Source organism: Salvelinus fontinalis, chromosome 40, assembly GCF_029448725.1.
Source record: "Salvelinus fontinalis isolate EN_2023a chromosome 40, ASM2944872v1, whole genome shotgun sequence".
Classification (NCBI taxonomy): domain Eukaryota; kingdom Metazoa; phylum Chordata; class Actinopteri; order Salmoniformes; family Salmonidae; genus Salvelinus; species Salvelinus fontinalis.
In genome coordinates this window covers 24,566,015-24,579,145 of record NC_074704.1, presented here as the reverse complement: position 1 = coordinate 24,579,145, position 13,131 = coordinate 24,566,015, and the positions used below count along the sequence as shown (strand labels likewise).

The 13,131-nt window shown below is 43.6% G+C and overlaps 1 long non-coding RNA gene across 1 annotated transcript; it reads left to right on the top strand.

Annotated features, from left to right (window-relative positions):
• Positions 1-379: 379 nt before the first annotated feature.
• Positions 380-9,129, top strand: LOC129839371 (uncharacterized). Its single transcript, XR_008757010.1, has 3 exons — positions 380-3,072; positions 3,422-3,568; positions 3,692-9,129. It is a non-coding gene; the product is annotated as an uncharacterized LOC129839371 (long non-coding RNA).
• The last annotated feature ends 4,002 nt before the right edge of the window (positions 9,130-13,131 follow it).

The following is a 13,131-nucleotide window of genomic DNA, read 5'->3' as shown; positions in this document are numbered from 1 at the left end:
AAAGTACGCTCAAATCGTATGATCACTCTGAAAGGCAATCGTCTCTCGTCCAAAACAGCCGAGCCAACAGACTCTCACTAACAACTGCTCTAAATGTGTCACAGATCATCTCTTCTGTCTCGTCGCTTATTAAACATTTAGAGTGGGAAAAAGGAGACCACAGAGATGATGTCTTATTCATGCGCCACGTTACGCGCCACCGGCGTGGACTGATTATGTCAGACCCATAGGAGAAAAAGAAGAGCCAACTGTAATAACCTCTCCTCACACGACTGGCTGCCCAGCTGAAGCGAGGGGATGTGGAATATGTCATCGCTGTCATCGCTGTCCGGTGGAGGGATCAGGTGACCTTGCTTGCCGTCCCGGCAGGAAGGTAGGAAAAGTTAGTGTTCACACGACAACACCCAGGTTTCCGCCCAATCCGTCTATCCTATCATTGGTTAATTATTAAGTGTGGGAAAAAGAGGCTTGTATATCAAAGGGCGTGGTAAGGTCTATAAATGTGTGTTCGGGACCCATTGTGTTGCCGGGGAAGATTTGGGTTTCGCTCAGAGCTTCTTTGTGCCTGGGAGGCCTTGGGAATTGATGTCCACATTGTTCGGGACAACTATGGGAAGGGAAAAGGGGGATACCTAGTCAGTTGTACAACTGAATGCATTCAACTGAAACGTGTCTTCCGCATTTAACCCAACCCCTCTGAATCAGCTATGTGTAACTTGACTACACTCCCATTGAGCACGAGAGGCACACTTCTCACATTTGATTTGAGCTTCCCAAAGCTATCAGCTTGCCGTCACACAGACGTGCTGTACACTTACCACAGGAAGTCGGTGGCACCTTCATTGGGGAGAACGTACTCGTGGTAATGACCGGAGCGGAATCAGTGGAATGGTATCAAATACATCAAACACATGGTTTCCAGGTGTTTGATGCCATTCCATTCGCTCCGGTCCGGACATTATTATGAACCGTTCTCCCCTCAGCAGCCTCCACTGACACTTAAAGTATATTTGCCATAAAGGCGAGTGAGACCTGAGGTTCTTCTTCCTATTTTATTCATCACCAGTGACAGGTAAACAGCCTATAGGTCTCACATGTTTTGCATCTAAATGGCCTGAAGAGGCCGTCTCACCTCATCTCCCCGCCTTCATCTCTATCGATCTGAAAACCCAGAACAGGTCAAAGCAATATCGTGGATGTCTGTACTGTGAATTTCTTTTCACCTCTCCAGTTCTTTCACGTCTGTCCGGGTAAACGAGAGACGAGGAGAGGTAGGCCTAGTCCATTGACTATTGAAATGCACCCATTGTTTCACGTTCAGTCTTATAGGACAACGGACAAGTACAGAGTTCCGTGTAACCTATTAGGAAGTAGCCAAAGAGGCGTAAAGTATACTTTCTCTTTCGTGGCTGTTTTTGTGCAAAGGCCTACTGGAGAGAATCACACGGGCCATAGCTAGCACATTGTAAGTAAAGCCTTATCGTGCAACAGTCACGGAGCCTTCACTATTTATCTGCTTCTGTACGCAGATTGTACGACATGTTGATTGACTCATGCCCAGCGGCATATGGAACCATTTTGTTTTCTCATGTCATTTGCTTACAGTTGATGAAAAATGCTTCGGTATTTTGATCATTTGCCATGGCATGTTTCCCAAAATGTCCACAAATTCACAGTGGCCCCTTGAACATTTTGTTGCTCATATGATTTGATTAGTGCACCATTTACAAATGGGAAACGTTGTTTTCACAGCCACCCATGTTGTTCTGTTATTGCTAGAAGCACTGGTGCATTGAGGTCGTGCTTCTCTAATCTTTAGGATCTGTAACTGAACAACAGGGCAGCTTTGTCAGGGGTTCTTATATCCGGCCTTCTACAAAAGTTGTGATAAAGTTATATGGTAGCACTTTACAATAAGGTCCCCTTTACAAAGGGCATCTTAATGTAAAGTACTCACATTTGCTATTCTTCCATTTTTAAGTAGATATGGCACCACATTAACACAGGATGGCTCAGCCCACAGAAGAACCCTGTCATTTTTCATCATACTCCAAATTGATTGGTATCTACAGGATTTATTGAGGAGCGCAACCATTCACAAGACCTCAAGGGTCTTCAATTAAACTTCCTCTGTCTGTTTTTATACTTTTATTTGATTGACCCTTTATTGAACTAGGCAAGTCAGTTAAGAACAAATTCTTATTTACAATGACGGCCTACCAAAAGGCAAAAGGCCTTTTGCAGGGATGGGTGCTTGGATTCAAAATCTAAATAAACAAATATAGGACTATCTAGTATGTACTGATAGGGGGCCAACTGGAGTTAGTTATATCTTTCACATTGAGGCCCTCAAGGTCGGCATTTTCTATTCAGTCCTCCCCACTCAGCATTGCGGAGGTTATTTGATCTGCCGGGGGACAGACACAGATACTACCTGGCTGGGAGACCACATCACTGATTCGTGGGGCGTTGTTTTGGCACAAACACAGTCCAACAGTTGTCTGTCCACATTTAGCCATGCTCCATAATTCTCTTTTTCTTGCCAGGAATTGCCTGACTAATGAATTGGACTGCTGTCTGAGTTTGATTCCAATTCATCCACTTTTCTTTGCACTATTTGCTAAATTGATGACGTAACTTACTCGACTGTGGCGATTGATTTGTGTGGTTGTTTGCAACCAGAAAAGGCAGTGAAAATGACACACTTCGTCTCTCACGTTTGAATTACGACCAAAAGGTTTTGTTTGAAAAACGCAGCCTGACAACTCCGTAGCTGAACTATCTGTAAATATTCACCCAGCAGTTAACATGGTGACACATCCTGAAAGAGAGCGAGACTCTGGACTCTGGAGCAGACACACCTGAGAGGCGTTATTTCAATGCATGGTTGTTATTCACATAGACATGTCACGGGAGAGTTGGTTGTGATTGATAATGCAGAGCTGCCAGGGGGAACGGCACAAAGCATCTGGTATATGGTCGAGTGGTGAGGTCGCCGGGGCCCATTTAGAGTCTAAAATAGGAGTCCGGTTTGGGTGAACTCGACTGCCCTTGCTTACGTCCAGAGAACTGGTGAGACCGCGTGTTTAAAGTGTTTAAGGTGTGGTGTCAGTTGTCAAGTTGAAATATAGAGAGTGAACAAATGTAAACCATGATGAAGGCCAGTGTTTTATTGATTTGCATGTTTTATGATTGGTGTATTTTGACTGGTTATCAGGCCCATTCCTGTTGTCTGGTCATAACATTCAAATTGAGTTGATAAGATAAGAATCTGGGTGTGTTGTTCCTGCCTTTTGTTTGTTTTAACTGTAAGAACATAACTGTCACAAAATTATATATCAGCAATTTGTCTTTTAGACTGTCACAATACATGTATTTAAAATATAGGGGGTGGGAAATCTGTTAACCTAGTGTTTCTTAGGTTTCTGTATGTATTGCTATGGACCTGAAGTTGACAGTGTGGCGGATGCTACATTGCATTCTGTCAAACCGCCATCGCCACAGCCTGGACCCGTGGCAGAGCATGAGGCCTGTTTCAGGGACTTGTTTCTGAAGACCATTTGCCACAGTAAGTTTGGATATTAATACATGTGTTACATTTGCTTTCTCTACTTTTAAGTACCTTCTTCAACTCATGTGTAAGACCTTGTGCTATTCAAGTCTCACTCCATGGTTATTTCTTTGTGTGTAGAAGCCATTTGGAAGGACCTGCAACCCAGAATGCCATGGATAAAAGGGTCCAGATTCAGGTCAACTTTAAGCTGAAAGAGGCCTCCGATTGTGAAGGCGGGAGAAGGCGGTGCACAGGGGAGAGGGATCCGATTGTGAAGGCGGGAGAAGGCGGTGCACAGGGGAGAGGCATCCGATTGTGAAGGCGGGAGAAGGCGGTGCATAGGGGAGAGGCATCCGATTGTGAAGGCGGGAGAAGGCGGTGCATAGGGGAGAGGCATCCGATTGTGAAGGCGGGAGAAGGCGGTGCACAGGGGAGAGGCATCCGATTGTGAAGGCGGGAGAAGGCGGTGCACAGGGGAGAGGGATCCGCTGCAGTGAGAGTCAGCATCAAGTCTCGGACCACTTATCTCAAAGCCAGCCTCTACTCGCAAGCCACAAGACCGATCCAACAGCTGAACCCTGGGCGGACTCCTGCACCTTACCACACACTTACCATGTAGTCATATTCTGTACACATAAATCACTTTAGTCTACCGGACCGATGAAGTAGTTATGGCAACTGCACTTTGTAGATATACTATCATTATAATTCTATGCTGCTACTGCACTGTAGTCATTCCACTCTAAGGGCAGAATATTTCCATACTATATGAATATAGGTTATTTTGGTTTTATCTTACGGCTATTTTTGTTTTATCTTATTCTTATTTATATCTTCTTCTTTTTTATCTGCATGCTTCTTTTGTACACGTTTTTATTGTTTTACTGTTAGTACGTCACATAGGAAAGGAATCAAATAAGTGACATTGTACGTTTTACAATGCCCCTTCTTTGATTCCTTTACGATGTCACATGAATTACTGTGTGAGAAGCCTGTCAATCATTTTCTGTTGTTATTGTTGATTTTACTGGATCGATTTGTTGATCCAGGGAACCAGGACTAGCCCTCGTTATCTGATATATTTTGCACACACATAATCATTTACAGTACTTGTTAAATACCTATTGGAAATCACAAATCGTTTTTTTCAAATGGACATGGCATCCAACGTATCTTAAATGATAAAAGTCGATAAATGAATAAGTGGTGAAAGGGTAGTAGGCACGCCGCTGTCTTGACGCTGACAAAACACCTTGCCTCCGACTGTCAGCTGTAGTGTCGCCAGTCGGAAGAAGGACAGGTGGAGGAAGGGTGGGCTGTGTGAGGAAAACAGCACTTGAACAGCAGGAGCACGGCTGCCGCTTGACAAAGTGGCATATCGCGGGCGCCCCATGAATGAGGCGATTGGCGAAAAAGCTGTCGCGCGGCATGCGACCACTCTGGAGGGATGCCCGGCCTCCCGATTGCTCATTGCTAACTGGGTCGGCAAAGTGCAAAGAAATGTTCATTCAGGTTAGGGGGAGTTCCCGCTTGAATTTGGTTAAAAGGGCAGTGAATTCGCTCATACTTTGAGGACTTGTTAGCAAGCTCCTGAGACACATCATTTTTTTCTCTCAGAGATTATCAACTGAAGACACATGTAACTACTTTAAGTCTTATTTAGTGAGAATCATTTACTCTGTGTTATTCTGTAACGTGTCATGTATTTCATGTACACTGTCATAGTTTGAGTGTAAATGATTTAATGACCACTAAGTCCTATTAGTGAGTGAATGACTTCCTTGTTTTACAGAGTAATGCTTTGACTATACGTTCAGAATTTAGCAGGTCTACTGGTAAATATAATTCCCAATACACATAGCATAGATGCTTGTCCTCTAACTGTGCATCTCTGAGCTATAAGGTTAACTCAATAGTTGAATGCTAAGGCATAGATCGCAAGATATGAGCTCTTAGTCTTGGACACGTGTCACTTCTAGTATTCCGACTGGTGATGCAAGGCTTGCGACTCAAACTAGACCCAATGAATACACCTATGGACCTATAGTATTTATTCACATAATAATGGAGTTAGATTGATGAATGTCGTTTATTATATTCAACATCGTTTTCATTCAACTACAGTCAGAAATATTGGTTGTTTACACAAGAGGATGTAAATAATAACACAATATCTCAATTTGAAGCCAAGAAACGGCAACATATTGTTAAGGTTGGTGCATGTTGTATTCTGCTATTCCTGTGCTGTGGAGTTGTGGAGACCAGCAACTTAAGAGCATCCAATGGCGCTTGTTTGAGACCTATATTGTTGACGTGTCTATGTAGTGTTCGGGTAGGTTTAAAAACTCTCCAAAACAAGAAGGGTCCCGACCCTTGTGGTACACCACTCTAAACAAAGTCATAGGATAAAAGTGTCCCATGTCGTCTCTTTACAGTCAACACTCTGATGTCATTTCCTTTTTCATAAATAACAATTGTTTTGACCATGACTTTACAAAACAAGCCCCATTGTCACGTCTCCACACATTGGTGGATGTGATTTACTTTTAACCCCCCCCCCCACTACAACCCCCCCATCCCAACTCGAGTTAGTATGTCCGGGTGTCTATGCTGCGCTAGGTTGCACTTTGGAGGGGGTGGGGGTATAGTTGATCTGGAGTATGGAATTCCCCTCCTTCAGCAGACCACACAGTCAGACCCTCCAAAACACACACAGAGAGAGAGAGAGAGAGAGAGAGAGAGAGAGAGAGAGAGAGAGAGAGAGAGGGAGAGGGAGAGGGAGAGGGAGAGAGAGTTCCTGTCCCTCCCTTCCTTTTACCTATCCGCCTCTCTTTTTGTTATTGTGGACACAATGAGTGGTGGACACAATGAGTGGTGGACACAATGAGTGGTGGACACAATGAGCTGCATGACACCATTGTCCCTCCGATCAATGACTCACATTGACTCAAAGTGACTATTTTATCAATGGGTTGAAGGAATATAATGTGATACGACACATGACCTCAGTTGCCTTGAGGGCCACAATTATTTTGTCATCTGTCGAACACTTTTTTGCTCTGGACTCTGGGCCAGTTTCCTGGACAAAGGTTGAGCCTATGGTCCTGGACTTAAAAGCACTTTAAATTAGGAACATCCAGTAACCATCTTTTTAAGGAACGTGAAATATGCTTATTTTTCCAGGACTAGGTTTAATCAGCCCTCCGTGTGCAAATATAACATATTTTGGACTGAGACGTCCCGTTGTCGGCCGGTCTGTTTGTGTTTGTAAAATCCAGTTTGAGTCTGTCCAGAGGCTCCCTCATGTGTAGTTAATGTCCTGCCTGAGGGGCAGAGCGGGGTCTGCTCTGGTCAGCCAGTGAGAACACACACCAACCTGTTTTTCAAAGAGGGCCCTGTTCTCCCCTCAGCATTGCCTAGCAACACCAGAGGTCAAAGCCAGTTGAGATTTTACAGGATTCCGGCGAATCAGAGGGCCGCTTGGCCAACACGCCCCCGCAGACTGACAGAGGTGCTAACCATGATTCATAGAGGGGGTGAGTCAAAACATGGGGACTGTCTGACTGTCTGACATGTTCTGTGCTTTTACATTGCAACGACAAATGCATGTGCACTACTTATGTTGCTTGTTTTGAGAAAATGCTTTCATCTATATCACTAATTGTTTAACTTTTGCAGAGCTATAAACTGCCAGGTGATCTTCAACTTTCAAACGTTCAAATCATATATTAGTGCAATTCGGTGGTCTATGACTCTTACCTTAAGTGATGGCTTTGCTGAAATGTGCGTGCATGTTGTGCACAAGTGTGTGTGTGTGTGTGTGTGTGTGTGTGTGTGTGTGTGTGTGCGTGTGTGTGTGTGTGTGTGTGTGTGTGTGTGTGTGTGTGTGTGTGTGTGTGTGTGTGTGTGTGTGTGTAAGAGAGTAATAACATTCACTCAACTAAGCCTCGGGGCTCATGTTGTTTCCTGGTTTCCTGTTTGCTGATGTTGTTGTTGTTGTTGTTTTGTCCTGAAAAGACGCTTAAGCGGGCGAAATATTCCAAGATTTCCGGTAACAGGAGCAAAGTGGTGCCTCCACCCTGGTAATTACTGAACGCTGGCTTGGCACAAGTACACTGGAGGTTATACGGAATGTTTCAACAGCAGTTATCATTACGATAATGCAACGGAATGTGACCCCCCCCCCCCCCCCCACACACACACACACACACACACACACACACACACCGTTATCTAGTGATGACCACAGAGTAAACGTAGATTTGGATCCTGCAGTAAATTGTCCCTATTGGGTTGCAAGCAGCAGAGGGGTGTGGCTCGGAAGTAAGAAGTAGATTGGAGATCTGGGCTGTGTCCCAAATGGCACCCTATTCCGTATATTCTGTACGTACTGTATGTCCTTATGTGAAATACACAGCAAATTGGCCAGGGTTGATTTTTCAGTGTAAAATTTCTAGTGAAATTACTCTGTAAGAGTGAAATTAATGCTGTGGTGTAAAATAACCCCCAGTGTTGGTTTTAATAACCAGAGTTATTGTTTTACACTGTGGAGAGTAACAGTCCCATTAAAACGACACCCATCATTATCATATTTCCCAGCATGCTCTACTGCAGGTAGATTTTTTTTCGGATTGTTTTTGATCTGTGTTTTTGCATGTACACTTATGCTACACAAAGATAAATAACTGACTTTTTTTTTTAAACTCATCCAATCAGTAATGTATGTTTTAATAATGTTTTTATAATGTTCTTTTTCTCGGTTGAAAGGGTTTAGGTAGTGTTTTTTTTAAATCAAGTTTCCTAATCCTGATGGTCATTCTGAATGCAGGAATTACACATCACTTTGCAAGCCAGCAGAATGTGACTTGAAGGCCTGATGTGGCCTGTAAACCAGGGGTTTCCTAACACCACCGTGTTAGGGTAAAACTAGGCCAGCAACTAGGCCAATATGTAAAGCATTATGATATATGTAATGTATTGTCATAGAGTTGAATTACCATTGATAGCATTCACTTAGGAACTCACTTGTCTCTGTCACGAACCAATACATTCATGGGTGTTAACTGTACAATTTACTCAAAAAGTAAAGGCACCCTGGGAAATAAGCAAATTAGGCTTTATACCATACAGTGTTAAAACAACACCCAAAAATGATTTACTGTTCTACTACAGGTGTTCATTTCTTACACTGAGAAAGTGTAACAGCGTCAGCACTAAGCAGAGTGAGTCCAGTGTACTCTAAACAAAGTGTTTTACACTGTAGGATTAGTGTATTACTCTACATTAGAGCTATATGAACACCACAATCAAGTTCCTCAAGAGTTAAAAGGGGAACACTGCAACAGAGTTAAATCTTGAACACTTTAAAAGTGTTATTTTAACATCAGTACACTGGGACTCATATGTTCACTGAAAATAGTGTACATATTACACTTTCAGAGTTAAATGTACACCATTTATTTTGCTGTGTACTTTTGGCCAGGGCCCATAGGTCAGTACGGATGACCTTCGTGTTACGGTTTTCACTTTTTCCGTACTTTTTCCCCCTCCTCTTTAATAAAAAAAATCCTCAGTTACAGTAGTTTGTGTTACAATAATTAAAGGAATCCAGAGTAAGGCATAAATCTAGAGGTTAGTCACAGTAACTGATCAAATCCTGTTAAGTTACAGCCATACTGTACTTTCTCAATAGCAACGGTATAGAATGAGATAACATGATAGTAAAAAGAGACAGAGAGCTGGAGAGAGAGAAATTAGGGGCCAAATTCAATCCAATCGCATCGTGTCCGCTATGCATGTTCACTATGCAGTCCGCTATGCAGTCCGCTATGCATGTTCGCTATGCAGTCCGCTATGCAGTCCGCTATGCAGTCCGCTATGCAGTCCGCTATGCATGTTCGCTATGCAGTCCGCTATGCAGTCCGCTATGCAGTCCGCTATGCAGTCCGCTATGCATGTTCGCTATGCAGTCCGCTATGCATGTTCGCTATGCAGTCCGCTATGCATGTTCGCGGAAACCACATTCAGGGTAAACACTGCGGAGGTCTGCTCAACCGGGAATTATCTTTAAATCTAAATCTTGCAATAACACCGATCTTTCGTGGTCCGGATTGAATCTAGACCAAAGAGAGGCTCTAGTTTGTTTATAGTTTGACCCCGGGGATGCATGCCGACATCATTGGGGTTTTCCCTTTCACACATTAGGATATTGCAGAAGTTTACACCCAACAAAGACAAGGGTTAGGGAGGAATGACTGTGCCATGTTGTCCTTCCACTCAATGTTAGCCTCACCCCTGCTCACCTGTGTAGGCCCCTCATCCATAAAACATATTGTGTGTGTATGTGTCTATTTGTCTGTCTGTATGTGCATATGAACATGTGCGTGTATGTGTGGGCCTCCATGCATATGCTGCCCCAGCAGCAAGGGGGGAGGGTCATTCAGCGGCCAGCTCTGAAATGAGAAAGGCCTGCCCAGCTGGAGCTGGCAGCCGCACAGTTCCACCCTTTTACAAAAGATGACTGCATTCTTCTGAACAAACAGGAACCCTACACACACACACACACACACACACACACACACACACACACACACACACACACACACACACACACACACACACACACACACACACACACACACACACACACACACACACACACACACACACACACACACACACACACACACACACACCGCTGCTGAGTACAGTGGAATGCTGAGAGGAGAACGGGAGGCCGTGGAGGAGCATAATACTTTCCTTTCCTCTTCCTCCCTCCTGAGTTTCTCGTTCAAGTATTATTTATTGAACACACACAAGAATGGTGTATAGGTATAAAAGACAAGTATGCAATTCTTATCTAAACATAAAAGAGCAGACAGAAACAACAAGACCCAACAAATATTACAAAACAAGACATACAGAACAAGGACAGGTAGAAAGACAGAGGGTAGATGTCACCCCGCCCCCTTATTCCCCCCCTTTATCCCCCCCGCCCCCCCCTTATTCCCCCCTATTCCCCTCCCGACTGCTCGGGTGGCGGGGCAAGCACATGCTGCCCAAAGGTAGACTCAAATATTACAACTGAGAGTGCGTTAATATGTACAAATTCACAGCGTTGACTGGTCCAAGTAAGAGAGGAAAGGCTGCCAGATTTGATCAAATGTTGATAATTTATTGTTCAGAATATATCTAATTCTTTCTAAGTGTACAGTGTTTGCCAATTCGGCTGAGCCATAATTTGGTAGAGGGCGCTTCCCTCCTTTTCCAAAACAACAAGATATTTATTTTGTTGCCCGAAATGAGACTGTAAGAGATTAGTTGTTTTTGAGGGTTGGTTAATCCGTTTAGGGAATCAGACACTCCCAGGATTATCAGAAGCGGGTCTGGGTCAATTGAAGTCTCCAGAACTTCAGAGAGGATCCTAAAAATTCCACACCAGTAACCATACAAGCTAGAGCATAGGGCAAAGCAGTGGAGTAGTGTACCCTGTGCAGCCTGACATTTATCACACGTAGGGGATGTATCAGGAAATATCCTATGCAGTTTAGTTTTGGAATGTGTGTAATACCTTGAATTGTATGAGATGATGTCTGGAGTTAATGGAGCAGGTGTGGATATACTCCAAGCTATCTTCCCAGTCTGCCACAGTAATGTCAGTCCCTAGTTCTTCCTCGCATTTTGCCTTAATGGCATCTGTAGAAGGTGTGCTAACAGATTGAAAAGCGTCATATAAACGAGATATCAGTTTGTCTGAGGTGGGGCATATTTCTATGCATCCGTCAAACATGGAAGGTTTAGCATTCCCAAATGTCGGGAGGTGTTTTCTAACATAGTCTCTGATTTGTAGGTATCTGAAAAAGTTACTTCTGGAAAGATTATAAGTTTCCCTCAGCAACCTAAAGGAAGCAAAGGTCCCTTCTATATATAGATCCCCCATGGTACTTATCCCCAACTCTCCCCATCGCTCAACGGTGTTATCAAGGTTAGAGGGGGCAAAGGAGGGATTCCTGGCAACAGGGAGCATGAATGATATTGGTCTAAGATCAAAGTGGACTTTAATTTGCTTCCAGATTCGGACTGTGCTATGTATAATTGGATTGTTACGATAAAGTGACCTCTCCAGATTGACAGGCGACAAAATCACAGCGCCAATAGAGAAGGGGTGACACTCCTCCCGCTCCATACTAAGCCAGCTGGGTGACGGAAGTGCGTCACAGCGCGGAGGTTAGCGGCCCAGTAGTAAAATATTACATTTGGGAGAGACAATCCACCTTCCATCTTGGATTTGCAGAGGTGTTTTTTACCTATCCTGTGTGTTTTATAATCCCAGATGAAAGGATTGATAACTGAGTCCAGTTGTTTATGAAAGCATTTAGGTATGAATACTGGGATGTTCTGGTATAGGTAGAGCAGTTGTGGGAGGAAGACCATTTTAATGGCATTAATTCTTCTGAGCAGAGAAATTGGGAGAGTTCTCCAAAATTGTATGTTTGCCTTGAGTTTTTGCATCAGAGAGGGGAAATTCTCTTTAAATAGTGAGGAGTATTGTTTGGCAACTACAATTCCTAGGTAGGTAAAGTTTTCTAAAGATAACTTAACTGGAAGATGTTCTAGCCAGGAGGTGTGTTGCAACTGTATGGGCATTAATTCACTCTTGTTCCAATTTATTCTGTATCCCGAGAAGGTACCAAACAAATTAATCACATCAAGAATAGCTGGGATACTAGCTTGGGGTTCTGTTACATAGAGGAGAATGTAATCTCCGTATAGGGAAATCTTATTTAGAGAATCTTTAGTAATATAGCTGTGTATTGCTGCATGAGATCTAATCGCCTGAGCGAGAGGTTCAATAATTAGGGCGAAGAGCATAGGCGATAGCGCGTTACCCTACCTTATCCCTCTGTAAAGGTTCAATCGGGGCAACAATGATTGGTTAGTGAGTATTCTCGGTTCCTATGTAAAAGCTGGATCCAATTTAAGAACCCATCTCCAATATTACATTTCTGTAGGACCTTGAGTAGATAGGACCATTCAACATTTGTTCAAAGGCCTTTTCGGCGTCAAGAGATATAACGGCAAGGTCCACCTTCGGTAAACTCTGTGAATACATAATGTTGAAGAGGCGCCTAAGATTGAAGAATGAGTTTCTGTTAGGGATAAAGCAGTTCTGGTCCGAATGGACCAATTTGCCAATTAAAGTGCTTAGCCTGTTAGCCAGAGTTTTTGCTAAAATCTTTTGGTCTGTATTAAGGAGGGATATTGGTCTGTATGACTCTACCTCTTCCGGATCTTTACCATTCTTATGTATAACTGTAATGAACGCCTCATCCAAAGTAGGTGGGAGAGCTCCATCCTCATTGACAATGATCCCAAACACACCGCCCGGGCAACGAAGGAGTGGCTTCGTAAGAAGCATTTCAAGGTCCTGGAGTGGCCTAGCCAGTCTCCAGATCTCAACCCCATAGAAAATCTTTGGAGGGAGTTGAAAGCCCGTGTTGCCCAGCAACAGCCCCAAAACATCACTGCTCTAGAGGAGATCTGCATGGAGGAATGGGCCAAAATACCAGCAACAGTGT